Here is a 15,112-nt window from a genome sequence, read left to right on the forward strand (position 1 = left end):
CATTAGACTATCCCAGAGCTCAGTGATTGGAACATGCTCCTGAGAGGTGGGAGATCCCTGCTCAAATCCTTCCCTGTCCCTCATGCAGAGGAGGGAATTGCACCTGGGTCTCCCACATTCCAGAGGAGTTCTCTAACCACTGTGCTAATAGGTGCGATTAAAAAGATTGGGACTTTTCAGCCTGGAAACAAGACAGCTAAGGAGGGGATATGATAGGTCTATGAAATCTTGACTGGTGGGGATAAAGTGAATAAGGAAGTGTTATTTACTTCTTCACACAACACAAGAACTAGGAATCACCCAATTACATTAATAGGCAGCAGATTTAAAACATACAAAAGGAAGTACTTTTTCACACAATGCACAGTCAAACTGTGGAACTCCTTGCCAGAGGATGTTGTGAAGGCCAAGACTATAACAGGGTTCAAAATAAGAACTAGATAAGTTAATGGAGGATGGGTTCATCAGTGACTATTAGCCAGGATGGGCAAGGTTGCAACACCATGCTCTGAATGTCCCTAAATCTCTGTTTGCCAAAAACTGGGAGTGGATGAAAGGGGATGGTCACTCAATGATTGCCCTGATCTATTCATTCTCTTTGAAGCACCTGGTGTTCGCCACTGTCAGAAGACAGGATACTGTTATACATGGACCATTGGTCTGACCCTGTATGGACCTTCTTATGTTCTTATGAGCTCCTCCTCTTCCATTTTGCATGGAGTGAGGTGGGAAGCTACCTCATTCTTGCAAGAAATGACTTAGGTGCCTAAGCCACCTGACTCCATGGGAGCTGTGGATTGCTAGCAGAGATAGGTGCCTCCCTGCAGCTTGGATTTAGGCACCCATCTCCATAAGAGGGCATCCCTCTCAATCACACACACACACACACACACACACACACACAAACAAACAATATGTAAATTGGAATTGAGATACAGAGGGATTGTACACTTTAAGGAAAATTATACAGGAAGTCTTTCTGGGAGCTAAGGATGGAATCCACAACCCAGTCCATTGCTTTAACTATAAAACCAATCTTTGTCTCATACTGCGATATTAGAGATTTATATTGGTCCCAGGTATAGAGAGCTAAATCCATCCTTGATGTAAGCAAGTATAACTCCATTGATCTTAGTATTGAATTTGAGCCACAGTTTTATTCAAAACACTTTCCTCCTCTCCGTTTTCAAAATAAAAATCAACATCTTTTAAATGCAAAAAATGAACACTTCAAAACCCATATTCCAGACTACTACACGAAATTTTTCATATCAGCTTCTTGAATGTTATAGAACTGACTTAGGGTTTCCAGATATTCCCCCCAGTCTTGCCCTTCTGTAGATTCTTCGGTTTTCCCATATGTTCTCGTTTTCATGTGTGAAATGTACCAAACTTGGTATGTCACTATTTTCTGGCTTTTCAACAGCACAGCTGAAACTCAGCCCGACTGTACTCTTGAGTTATTTCTTTCCATGAAAAAATAAATCAGTCCCTTACTGACTCTTGAACTCACAAGTTATGCAGTGTGCTGAATTTCAAGAGCAGTCAAATAGCTAGAATACCAGCAAGGCTTGCTTTGAAGATTCATGGTGCCGGTGTACTAACTACCCCACTCCATTAAAGCGGTAATCATATAGGATCAGAGTTGTACAGGAAAAGAAGGAGCTCATTTTGGTGACACATTATGATCCACTTAATAGAGCACAAGATCAGAAGTTAGAAGACAGGGTAGTTTTTTTTTTTTTTCCTGTCACTGCTGTAGACTCGCTGTGGGACATTCGGCTAGTCATTTCAACACGTCATTCAGCATGTCCCATTTCTTCACCTGTGAAATAGGCTTAATGATACATAGTCTCGTTTCAAAAACACTTTGAATGAAAAGGGATAAAATATACTAAGTGTGATTAATTCTTAAAAGAAAACCATTTATTTAAAAAATGTGGCATGGATTTTTAAGCAAAGATGAATGTAGGTAATGTTTTTATTTGTTCTTTAAGCTTATTTTTTTTCTTTCTTTTCTAAGTATACCTGAATACAAGGGAATGTTCCCTGTCATCTTATCTATCTATTGTGTGAAGCATGCCTGCGTGAACAGAGCCTGTAAAGCTGGAAATAAAACTAGAACCATACAATTCATTCAATGCCCCTTAATCCTCGCCTGCAGCATCCCTGCCATTTCAGAACAGTCCTGGCTTCTCCAAAGCAGAAACTGTCCATTGTGCTGAATTATGTCACACTGTGTGTGTTGTTTTGTGTGCCATGAAGAGATCTGTAAAGAGTGACACTGAGATCACCTAAATCATCACTGTCATTATCACTGGATTAAAGTATTTTGCTAATAATAGAAGCAATTAGAAGCAAAGTGCTTTCACCAGCTTGCCAAAAACAAGTAGCTCTTTATTTTTGTTAGTATGTTGGATGATACAGCTTTCACAGTTAATTTGCTACCAATTTCACAATAAAAGAATTCTTAGCTTGGTTAAATTTAACCTAATTAAGATTTATTCAAGAAAAATTAAAAATTGGCATATGACATATGTTATTCGCTATTTAGTATGCACAATAGTTATGTTCTTGAAGAGTTTACTCATGTTGTAATCTTACGATATTCCAGAAAACAGAAAGTAAACATCTAGGAGAGTTTTAAGTACACTGTGTGTGTTCATTTTACATATATGAGTATCCATAATTAGATTTTCTAGGTAGTAGTAGGCATCCTTCTGTCTCGAGAGACCATGGGTATGTGCTCCTGAGAGGAAAAGAATTTACTCAATTGGTTTTATGGCAGCTGCGAATGGGGCTGAAGAGACCCACTCGAGAGAGACAATCTCTGCCGCATCTGTCACATTTAAAGGTGATGTTCTGACTGTTTAAGCTCTACCTTCTGTGAGCTCTTTTCTCCTGTGCTAAGCAGGACGGCTTCCTCTCATAACTCTGGAGACCTCTGTTAAGCTCTTGTTTCCAAAGGCTGCGGTCTTGAGTCTGATCTTCCCATTTGTCCTCATCCAGTTCCATTTCTTTGAGGTCTCGCCAGCACACAACCTTGAAACGCAATTTTGAACATCCTCTGGGTCTTTTTCCAGATACCAATTCACTGTAGAGTATGTCCTTTGGGATGCACCCATATTCATTCGGCACACATGCCCAAGCCAGCGGAGGCATCTCTGTTGGAGGAGTGTTCGCACGCTGGATATTGCTGGCTCATTTCAGCACCTCAGTGTTGGTGACTCTGTCCCTCCAGGAGATTCCAAAGATTCAACAAAGTATAAGGTCTATGTCTTGCCCCCATACAAAAGTGTGCTGATAACACCTGCACGATACACAGAGATCTTTGTGTGTTTGTTGTTTTGCCAGACCCTCTTGTTCAGTCTAGACATTGTCGTGGTGGCTTTTCCAGTGCGGATGTTGAGTTCTGTTTCAAGTGAGAGATTGACTGTGATAGTGGTCCCCGGGTATGCGAACTTGTTCGCCACTTCAAGTTCATAGTTGTTGATCTTGATGGGGGTGCTTCCTCAACATCTTGGCCCATTATGTTAGTCTTTTCTAGTGTGGCAGGGCGACGACTCATTGGTGCGGCACCTCCTGCTGGTTGTCCAAGGAATTAGCTCTTTTCCAGCTCCGGAGTGCCCTCGCCGGCTGATGTCTCGCTTGCTGCTGGCCCCGTGTCCCTCCCGGACCCCGGTGCCCCTCTATGTCAGGGTTCTGCCTGGGTTTCCCCACCCAGGGGAACCCTCAAACCCCTATCCCCACCTTGCCTCAGTGGCTACTGCCAGTCATCATCTAGCCCCCGCTCCCTGGGGCAGACTGCAGTCTATAAACCACTCATCATCAGCAAGGGGGGTTGGATGAACTGCTTCTGCCTATATCTGGGCTGCCCCCTGCAGCCCCAGTACCTTTGTGGGCCCTTAACTCGGCCTGCAGCCTGGGCTTTGCTAGGCTGGAGCTCCCCAGCTCCCTCTGCCCTTCCCCAGCACTGGTCCACCCTAGATACCCTTCTCAGCTTCCCAGGCAGCCAGGTCCTTCTCTCTCTAGTAAGCTAGAGAGAGAGTGTCTCTCCAGCTCCTGTCCCACTGCCCTCTTATAAGGGCCAGCTGGGCCCTTTTGAGCTGGCCACAGCTGCGGCTGCTTCCTTAATCAGCCCAAATTTTCCAGTTGCAGCCCTCTCCAGGGCTGCTTTTAACCCCTGTTTACTGGGGTGGGGTAGCCATCCCACCACTATTTAGGCTTATAGTAAGCCCAAAGCCTTGGCAGGCTTTGGTAAAACTGTCCATTAGGCTTTGAAGATGAGCTTCTGTGTGGGTTGTCACTGCTGCATCATAAGCAAAGAGAAGGTGTTGGAGAAGGGCCTCCCAAGTCTTAGTTTTAGATCTGAGTCTTGCAAGATTGAACAATTTTCCATCAGACCTTGCGTGCAAGCAGATTCCCTCAGTTGAGGAACCAAAAGTTTGTTTCAATAGCAGGGAGAAGAAGATCCCAACCAGAGTTGGGGCAAGTACACAACCTTGCTTAACTCCACTACAAATCTGGAAAGTCTCAGACACTGAGCTGTCGTATTGGACTGTGCCGTGCATGTTTTCATGGAATGACCGAGCTTGAGGGGACATCCAATCTTTTCTAGAAGTGTGAATAGTCCACTTCTACTGACAAAATCAAAAGCTTTTGTGAGATCGATGAAGGCTATGTAGAGGGGCTTTTTTTGTTCTCTGTATTTCTCTTGTACTTGTCTTAGCGAGACGATCATGTCTATAGTAGACCTTTCAACTCTGAAGCCGCACTGTGATTCAGGACAGATTCTGTCTGCCAGGGTCTGAAGTCTGTTCAGGACAACTCGGGCAAAAGCTTTTCCCATAATACTAAGAAGGGAAATGCTAAGACAGTTGTTAGTCGCTTCTGCCACCCTTGTTTTTATAGAGTGATGATGTTGGCATCTCTCATTTCTTGTGGTACTTCACCTTCTTTCAGGCACAGGTAGAGCAACTCATGAAGATGTTGAACTTTTAATTCACATGCCTAATGTAGTTATGTGAGGACCAATACCTATGGAGGAGAAAAAAATCTAGAGCATCGTAGCAGAGCGACATCTCTGCGATAGTTAAGGTTAAGGTCAGCTTTCTGTTTAAAGCTTAACTGTTCTAAGTGCTCTGAAATCCATATGGTTTTTCAAATTTTGTTGAAATTTGGTATATCTCGTGGGGATATGGGGTACCGTAAGTGATCCAAATTTGCGGCCATTTAATTCATGAGATACACCCCACACGGAAAAGACAGCTTTTCTTAAAGATGACACATTTTTTGCTGACAGAGATCAAACCAGGGCTCAGATCATTGTATCAGGGTTACCCCAACAGAGTGCGTGGTACTCACCAGCCTTTGAGGGAAATCCAGTTCAAATGTTGTTTCAAAAAGAGTTTGCTTCTCCAGCTAGGCAAGCTAAGACTCACAAGCCTCGTCTCCCACCTACTGGATTACAGTGAGCATGTGCAGAGAGAGGCTAACGCTCTGAAAACTACCTCTGCGTCAAAGGACCTGGGTGTCTCCAAGCATGTGTTACAGTCATTGAGCACTACCCCGAGCACTCTGAGTTCAGCTGGATTTGAAGTTTTTTTTTTTTTTAAAAGTAGGTGTATTGTTCCAATCTGCCTCTGTCAAAGAGGGGGATTCTTATTCTGCAGAAATGTAATCTGAGGACAGCAGAATAGTGAGAAGGTGCTGCAACTGGTTTTTGTGGAGAAAAATCTACACGAGCAAATGCTCACTGCGGGGAGTGTGATTAGGAGGTGGAAGACTAGTTGGGAATAGAGAAGAGGGGTTGGGGGATGGGGACTAAGGAGAGTGTGAGGAGAGGCCTGGGACATTGGGAAAGGCGACATGGATGTCAGTGATGGGGGAGTGGGGAAGAATAGGGGCAGAGGCACCTGTCAGCCCCAAATTCCCCTCCCATGTGTGTATCATGATCTGGGACCCCTCAGCCCCTCACTTAGGCAAGCCCCCTCCAGAACCTGGCTCACAGATCTTAGGTTAGAGACCCTCCCCCCCCACACACACACACATCTCCTTGTCCCTCGTGTGAGCTGGAATCTGGGCATACCTGCCCCCCGGTGGTGTGTGAGCCCTGCACCTATGTGTATGTGCCAGAATGTGAGAAGCCCCTGCATTTTCTAGGTAGTGGCTGAATTTTGGGAATAAGGGATTTTTGACAGTGTCATTGAATGCAATCAAGTGCTCTTTCCAAGCATTTGTGCACTACATTGCACTGTTCCTGTTCAGTATTTTGGCTATCAACCTTCCCTGAATCTCTTTCTAGAATGAAACTGGCAAAGTACCAAGTTGGCATTTGAAATTCATAGATTGCAATTACTATAATGTAAGAGCTGTATCAAAACATATTTTGGTGGAGAGGGACAGATTACAACTCTGTTTAAAGAAATATTTATTTAAATTTAATTTTGGCAAGTCATTATTAATTTTAAGTGGAAAATCTACTCCTTTACTGTAGATTTATCATTTGAGGAAAAGCGGCCTATATAAAGATCTTTAGATCTTTACCAAGGAGGAGCAGATGGAACTCAATATTTAGCCTTCAGATTTACTGTATGAACTAGCACAGATTCAAAAATGTGGGGAAATGCTTGAAGTTACTTGGGGGAAGAAGGAGTTTATAGTTAAAAATCATTTAGTGGATCGATTACATTAATTCAATCACTCAACACTAGCAGGCATGCGGGAGAGACAGAGCTGAGCAGGCAGGGCCAGCTCTAACGGCAGTGCTTCCCCGTCGTAACACCCCCGCCCCCCAGCGCCACGCCGTGCCGCCGAACCCCCCCCCCGCCCCGCCCCCCAACCCCCCCCCCCAGCGCTGGGGCGCGCCGGGCCGTGCCGCCCAACACCCCTTCCCCGAGCGCCGCGCTGCCGAAATCCCCCCCGAAGCGCCGCGCCGCCAACCTCCCCTTTGCCCCCCCCAGCACTGGGCCGGGCCGCCAAAACCCCCGAGCGCCATGCCAGGCCGCCTAACCCCCTCCCCAGCGCCGCGCCACCGAAACACCCCCGCGCTGCCCGCCCGAAACAAAAACAAACGAACAAAAACACCTCGAGCGCTGCCTCGCCGAACAAAAAAACCCAAAAACACTGCGAGCAGCCCCCGCTACCCCAAAGTTGGCCGCCCCTTGTAAGCCGCCGCCACAAGCACGTGCTTGGTCGGCTGGTGCCTGGAGCCAGCCCTGTGAGCAGGGGTAACAGAAAAAAAAAAATGGTGAGGTTGTAAAAGCCTTGAGATGCGGAAGAGATGCACATGGAGGCTGAACCAGCAGCTGAACTGAGGCTAGGAAAGTTTAGGGAAACTGAAGTGAGAGTAAAGCCTGGAAAACAGCAAGATGTGTGGCGTTTGGGACAAATTTTAAAGAGGAGGCTTACATATGGCTCAGCCTTTGGTTTCAACATCACTTAGGGCTGGATTCAAAGCCCCTCAAAGTTGATGGAAAGACTCCTATTAGCTTCACTTACTTTTGGATCAGCCCCTCAGCAGAGGGAACAAAGGTCACTTTATACCAAGTGAGCAAGTAAACATGATAGATTTTGCAATCCTTGTAGGAGGAGAGGACTTTTAAAAACTGACTTGAAATAGGAGCAGTCAGGCCAACGCTTAGTGCTATGGTAATTCCCAAGCCAAATCATTACGTCATCAGCAAATGTAACCACAATTACACACCAAAGAAACATCAGACGTATGACAGGTATGAAGCAGCCATGCTCAATACAGAGACTTTCCAGTGGGTTAAAAACTAGGAGCAGGAAGCATCACCACTTGAAGAGGGTCATATCCTCAGTTGTAGGGTTACCAGATAGCAACTGTGAAAAAATGAGGGGGGAGGAAGAATAGGCACCTATATGAGAAAAAGTCCCCAAAAAAGGGACTGTCCCTTTAAAAATGGGACATCTGGTTACCCTACTCAGTTGTGACAGAAGCAGCTCCACAGACCACATGGAAATTGGTGATCCATATACCACTGAGTTTGAGAAACACTGCATTAGACTCTCTGGTTAAGTGTTTTTCACTGATCAGCTAACATATATACCCTAGTATTTCTATTACCTTCCTTGCTGTCTTCTATACTAGTTCAACATTTTACACATCAATGGGGCTATATAGATATAACTGTGAAGAACTGGTCACGCTGCTTTTGGCTGAAGGAAGCTTGAATTCAGTTGCAGCTGATATCTAAACAGCTGATTAGCTTAACCTCACCAAAGGTTTGATTTTATTGTCACTTGTCAGTATGATGTCTGTCAATCTAATTTTCAGGCTGAATTTATACAACAGATTTTAGATACAGGTCATTATATAAAGTAAATGCCTCTACATTACATAGACAATCCCCTTATATAAAATGGAACAATCTGATCTTGAAACACAGCTGCTGCTGTCTCAAAAGAATAGAAGAAACATAGAGGCACAGCAGAAGTTAACAGTCTCATCAGCTGAAACTGAGTTGTAGCCACATATACTGGCTTACCCATGCCAGCATCCATTTTTTAATATTAATGACGGTGTATTATTAACTTTTGTGGCCAGTCCTGCTCTATTTGATGCAAGTAGCAGTATTGCCATTGCCTTCAATGGGAAGCAGAGTTGGGCCTGTTATCTGTAAACAATTTTGTCTTATGGCTCTTGTGGTTCTGCTTAGCAAATCAGGAGTTTCATGTAAGGATATTTTTATTTATGGTCACTTTCAAAGGTTTATTATTTTTAATGATGAACCATAATATGTTCTTCACACATGCTAAACTGGATTAGACAGCTAGCTTTCCAGGGATTCTTTGATGTCTAGTGCATACTAAAAAGACACCTGCGCTCCAAGCGCCGAACTGTAGGAATTTATTATGCACATCTAGCTTTACCATTTATATTCATTAGTTCCCACAAACAGCTTTGCAAGCACAGTGTTGCATTGGTGCAGAGCTCAAATATTGGTCTGAGCAGACTGCACTGAAAAAAACCTGAATACCACCATCTGTATTTTAACTTAATTGTTTACAGCTCAAAGGTACTGAAACAACACACATTTGGTAGCTTTTCAGGCTAATTGATAAATTATGCAGATGAACTTTTCAGTTGCAAAACTGAGAATCAGAGATTGAGTAATGTTATGAACTGCTTTTAAAAACATCCATTTTCTATGGTTGTTTCATCTTCTGGCTTAGGGGGTGTAAGAAGGTCTGGACTCATCCCTGCAGCACCTCCTGCTGGTCGTCCAGGGAATTAGCTCACCAGCCTCTGGAGCGCCCTTTGCAGGCCGGTGATCCGCCTTGTCCTCTTCTCTGGACCCCGGTGCCCCTTGCTCTGGGTGCTGCCCCTTGGCAGTACCCCACACTAGGTCTCCCCTCCCAGGGGAACCCCACCCACTATCCCCACCTTGTCTCAGCACTAGGCCACTGCCAGTCCCCAACTAGCCCCCGCTCCCTGGGGCAGACTGCAGTATAGGCCACTCATCACTGACAAGGGGGGTTTGGACCTGCTGCCTTGGCCTAGCCCTGGGCTGCCCTCTGCAACCCCCCAGTACCCCTTGGCCTATTACGAGGCCACAGCCTGGGGCTATCCAGGCTGGAGCTCCCCAGCTCCTCAGCCTTTTCCCAGCCCTGCTCCACTACAGGTACCCTGTCTAGCTCCCTGCAGCCAGGCCCTTCTCTCTCTGAAGGCAGAGAGAGACTCTGAGCTCCTGGCTCCCAGCCTCTTTATACAGGCCAGCTGTGGCCTGATTGGGGCGTGACCCAGTTGTGGCTACTTCCCCAATCAGCCCAGTAGCTTTTCCCTTTGCCCCAGCCCTCTGCCAGGGCTGTTTTAAACCCTTCCAGGCAGGAGTGGGGTAACCACCCTGCTACAGGGGGACATTGATGAAAGTAGTTTGGAGCATATTACCCAAGAAATTGCACAATGAACTAGGGGTTTGATTTTCCTTTTACACAAACTCTCTTTACACAACTCTGGCAGGGTAAAGGGGCATTAAAGTATGTGTAAAATACACATACATCTGTATAGACTATTAGTGAGACCATTACTGGAATAATGGATCCTGTCCTGGTTTCCATACTGCAAAACAATTGTTGAAAAATCAGAAAGGATTGAAAAAAAAAAACTACAGGGATGATTCAAGGTCTGGAAAACATGCTTTATAATAAGAAGCATAAGATGCTTAATCTTTTTTAGTTGATCCAAGAGGAGATTAAGAGTAGGGCTGGTCAGAACGTTTTCAACCCCATACGTTTTTTCATCACAGTTGAAATGTTTTGCAAAGATATATCAGTTTCAACAAAGTTTTCATTGGGAATGGCTCTCTAGTCGCATCTAACTAGCGAGAGAGGAAGATAAATTGTAAAGCTCAGGTTTTTCATCAAAAACCCAACCCTAGCCACTGCTTCAGCCCTGGGGCCGCTGATCTGGCGGCTCCAGGGCTGACAGCTGCTCCAGCCCTGCTGCTGTGGAAGAAGTCTCGGAGGTCCTGGAAAGTCACGGAATCCGTGACCTGCATGACAGAATCGTATCCTTAATTATGGTCTAGAAGTACTTATATGGGGAAGAGATTTCTGATGGTAGATGGCTCTTTAATCAAGCAGAATAAGGTATAATGACATTCAATGGCTGGAAGATGAAGGTGGACAAATTAACATTAGAAATAAAGCACATTCTTTTATCAGTGAGGAAGTTAACCAATGGAATTGGTTGACCACTTGGGTTAACCAATCCCTTACCTAGGGATGTGGCAGATTCTCCATCACTTGAACTCTTTAAATCAAGGCTGGATATCTTTCCAAAATATATACTACCAACAGTTGTTGGCTTGATGCAGGATCCATGTGGTGAAATTCTATGGCTTGTGTTATGGAGGGGGCACTTAGATTGGATAATCATCATGGTCCCTTTAGCCTTAAAATTTATTTGTCTTAACTTATGTGAGAATCAGGCCCTAGTTGTTCAGCATCTAAAGCAGGGGTCGGCAACCTTTCAGAAGTGGTGTGCCGAGTCTTCATTTATTCACTCTGATTTAAGGTTTTGCATGCTAGTAATACATTTTAATGTTTTTAAAAGGTCTCTTTCTATAAGTCTATAATATATAACTAAACTATTGTTGTATGTAAACTAAATAAGGTTTTTTAAATGTTTAAGAAGCTTCATTTAAAATTAAATTAAAATGCAGAGCCCCCGGACCTGTGGCCAGGACCCGGGCAGTGTGAGTGCCACTGAAAATCAGCTTGTGTGCCGCCTTTGGCACGCGTGCCATAGGTTGCCTACCCCTGATCTAGAGAGTTACTTGTGTGGTCCTGGTGGCTGTTATTGATGCGCATACAATATCCTCTAACCTGTTTTCACCCCTATCCCCCATACTTCATTAGTCTCTTGTCTTCTTAGGGCCAGACTCTGAAACTCTTACTCATGTTTCATAGCTCCTTATCCCACAAATATTTCCACTGAAGTAAATATTGTAAGGGTGGCAGAATCTGGTAGCATTATTTCCACTAAAGGGATGAATCCTACAGTGTTTTAAATTTCCTGCATGAACCATTTTTGTGCCCTTTTTTGGAGGTCTCTGTCACAAATTGTGTCCGACATTCGGGCCCAGCCGGTTTACAGGTATGCTAGCAAGAAGATTCATAGATTCATAGATTATAGGACTGGAAGGGACCTCGATAGGTCATCGAGTCCAGTCCCCTGCCCGCATGGCAGGACCAAATACTGTCTAGACCATCCCTGATAGACATTTATCTAACCTACTCTTAAATATCTCCAGAGACGGAGATTCCACAACCTCCCTAGGCAATTTGTTCCAGTGTTTAACCACCCTGACAGTTAGGAACTTTTTCCTAATGTCCAACCTAGACCTCCCTTGCTGCAGTTTAAACCCATTGTTTCTGGTTCTATCCTTAGAGGCTAAGGTGAACAAGTTCTCTCCCTCCTCCTTATGACACCCTTTTAGATACCTGAAAACTGCTATCATGTCCCCTCTCAGTCTTCTCTTTTCCAAACTAAACAAACCCAGTTCTTTCAGCCTTCCTTCATAGGTCATGTTCTCAAGACCTTTAATCATTCTTGTTGCTCTTCTTTGGACCCTTTCCAGTTTCTCCACATCTTTTTTAAAATGCGGCGCCCAGAACTGGACACAATACTCCAGCTGAGGCCTAACCAGAGCAGAGTAGAGCGGAAGAATGACTTCTCGTGTCTTGCTCACAACACACCTGTTAATGCATCCCAGAATCATGTTTGCTTTTTTTGCAACAGCATCACACTGTTGACTCATATTTAGCTTGTGGTCCACTATAACCCCTAGATCCCTTTCTGCCGTACTCCTTCCTAGACAGTCTTTTCCCATTCTGTATGTGTGAAATTGATTTTTCCTTCCTAAGTGGAGCACTTTGCATTTGTCTTTGTTAAACTTCATCCTGTTTACCTCAGCCCATTTCTCCAATTTGTCCAGATCATTTTGAATTATGACCCTGTCCTCCAAAGTAGTTGCAATCCCTCCCAGTTTGGTATCATCCGCAAACTTAATAAGCGTACTTTCTATGCCAATATCTAAGTCGTTGATGAAGATATTGAACAGAGCCGGTCCCAAAACAGACCCCTGCGGAACCCCACTCGTTACGCCTTTCCAGCAGGATTGGGAACCATTAATAACAATTCTCTGAGTACGGTTATCCAGCCAGTTATGCACCCACCTTATAGTAGCCCCATCTAATTTGTATTTGCCTAGTTTATCGATAAGAATATCATGCGAGACCGTATCAAATGCCTTACTAAAGTCTAGGTATACCACATCCACCGCTTCACCCTTATCCACAAGGCTCGTTATCCTATCAAAGAAAGCTATCAGATTGGTTTGACATGATTTGTTCTTCACAAATCCATGCTGGCTGTTCCCTATCACCTTACCACCTTCCAAGTGTTTGCAGATGATTTCCTTAATTACTTGCTCCATTATCTTCCCTGGCACAGAAGTTAAACTAACTGGTCTGTAGTTACCTGGGTTGTTTTTATTTCCCTTTTTATAGATGGGCACTATATTTGCCCTTTTCCAGTCTTCTGGAATCTCTCCCGTCTCCCATGACTTTCCAAAGATAATAGCTAGAGGCTCAGATACCTCCTCTATTAGCTCCTTGAGTATTCTAGGATGCATTTCATCAGGCCCGGGTGACTTGCAGGCATCTAACTTTTCTAAGTGATTTTTAACTTGTTCTTTTTTTATTTTATCCGCTAAACCTACCCCCTTCCCATTAGCATTCACTATGTTAGGCATTCCTTCAGACTTCTCGGTGAAGACCGAAACAAAGAAGTCATTAAGCATCTCTGCCATTTCCAAGTTTCCTGTTACTGTTTCTCCCTCTTCACTAAGCAGTGGGCCTACCCTGTCTTTGGTCTTCCTCTTGCTTCTAATGTATTGATAAAAAGTCTTCTTGTTTCCTTTTATTCCCGTAGCTAGTTTGAGCTCATTTTGTGCCTTTGCCTTTCTAATCTTGCCCCTGCATTCCTGTGTTGTTTGCCTATATTCATCCTTTGTAATCTGTCCTAGTTTCCATTTTTTATATGACTCCTTTTTATTTTTTAGATCGTGCAAGATCTCGTGGTTAAGCCAAGGTGGTCTTTTGCCACATTTTCTATCTTTCCTAACCAGCGGAATAGCTTGCTTTTGGGCCCTTAATAGTGTCCCTTTGAAAAACTGCCAACTCTCCTCAGTTGTTTTTCCCCTCAGTCTTGATTCCCATGGGACCTTACCCATCAGCTCTCTGAGCTTCCCAAAATCTGCCTTCCTGAAATCCATTGTCTCTATTTTGCTGTTCTCCCTTCTACCCTTCCTTAGAATTGCAAACTCTATGATTTCATGATCACTTTCACCCAGGCTGCCTTCTACTTTCACATTCTCAACGAGTTCCTCCCTATTTGTTAAAATCAAGTCTAGAACAGCTTCCCCCCTAGTAGCTTTTTCAACCTTCTGAAATAAAAAGTTGTCTCCAATGCAGTCCAAGAATTTGTTGGATAGTCTGTGTCCCGCTGTGTTATTTTCCCAACATATATCCGGATAGTTGAAGTCCCCCATCACCACCAAATCTTGGGCTTTGGATGATTTTGTTAGTTGCTTGAAAAAAGCCTCAACCGCCTCTTCCACCTGGTTAGGTGGCCTGTAGTAGACTCCTAGCATGACATCTCCCTTGTTTTTTGCCCCTTTAAGCCTAACCCAGAGACTCTCAACACTTCCGTCTCCTATGTCCATCTCTACCTCAGTCCAAGTGTGTACATTTTTAATATATAAGGCAACACCTCCTCCCTTTTTCCCCTGTCTATCTTTCCTGAGCAAGCTGTACCCATCCACACCAACATTCCAATCATGTGTATTATCCCACCAAGTTTCAGTGATGCCAACAATGTCATAGTTGTATTTATTTATTAGCACTTCCAGTTCTTCCTGCTTATTCCCCATACTTCTCGCATTTGTATATAGGCATCTAAGATACTGGTTTGATCTTTCCTCCCAGTTTTGTCCTGACTCTCCTTTCTCTCTGCCAATATAGCCCACACTCCCTCTCGTTTCCGACCCATCTCCCCGGTCTCCATGTTCCCCACTTACCTGTGGGCTTTGCTCACCTGTCCCCGTCGAACCTAGTTTAAAGCCCTCCTCACTAGGTTAGCCAGTCTGTGTCCGAATAGGGTCTTTCCTCTCCTCGAAAGGTGAACGCCATCTCTGCCTAGCAGTCCTTCCTCGAATAGCATCCCGTGGTCTAGGAAGCCAAAGCCCTCCTGGCGACACCATCTTCGCAGCCAGGCATTCACCTCCATGATGCATCTGTCTCTGCCCGGGCCCCTACCTTTGACAGGAAGAATTGAAGAGAATACCACCTGCGCTCCAAACTCCTTCACCCGTACTCCCAGAGCCCTGTAGTCACTCTTGATCCGCTCAGTGTCACACCGCGCAGTATCATTTGTGCCCACATGGATGAGTAGCATGGGGTAGTAGTCAGAGGGCTGGATAATCCTCGACAATGCCTCCGTAACGTCTCGGATACGGGCCCCCGGCAGGCAGCATACCTCCCGAGATGAGATGTCAGGGCGACAGATGGGCGCCTCCGTCCC

Source organism: Trachemys scripta, chromosome 6 (genome assembly GCF_013100865.1).
Source record: "Trachemys scripta elegans isolate TJP31775 chromosome 6, CAS_Tse_1.0, whole genome shotgun sequence".
Taxonomy (NCBI): Eukaryota; Metazoa; Chordata; order Testudines; family Emydidae; genus Trachemys; species Trachemys scripta.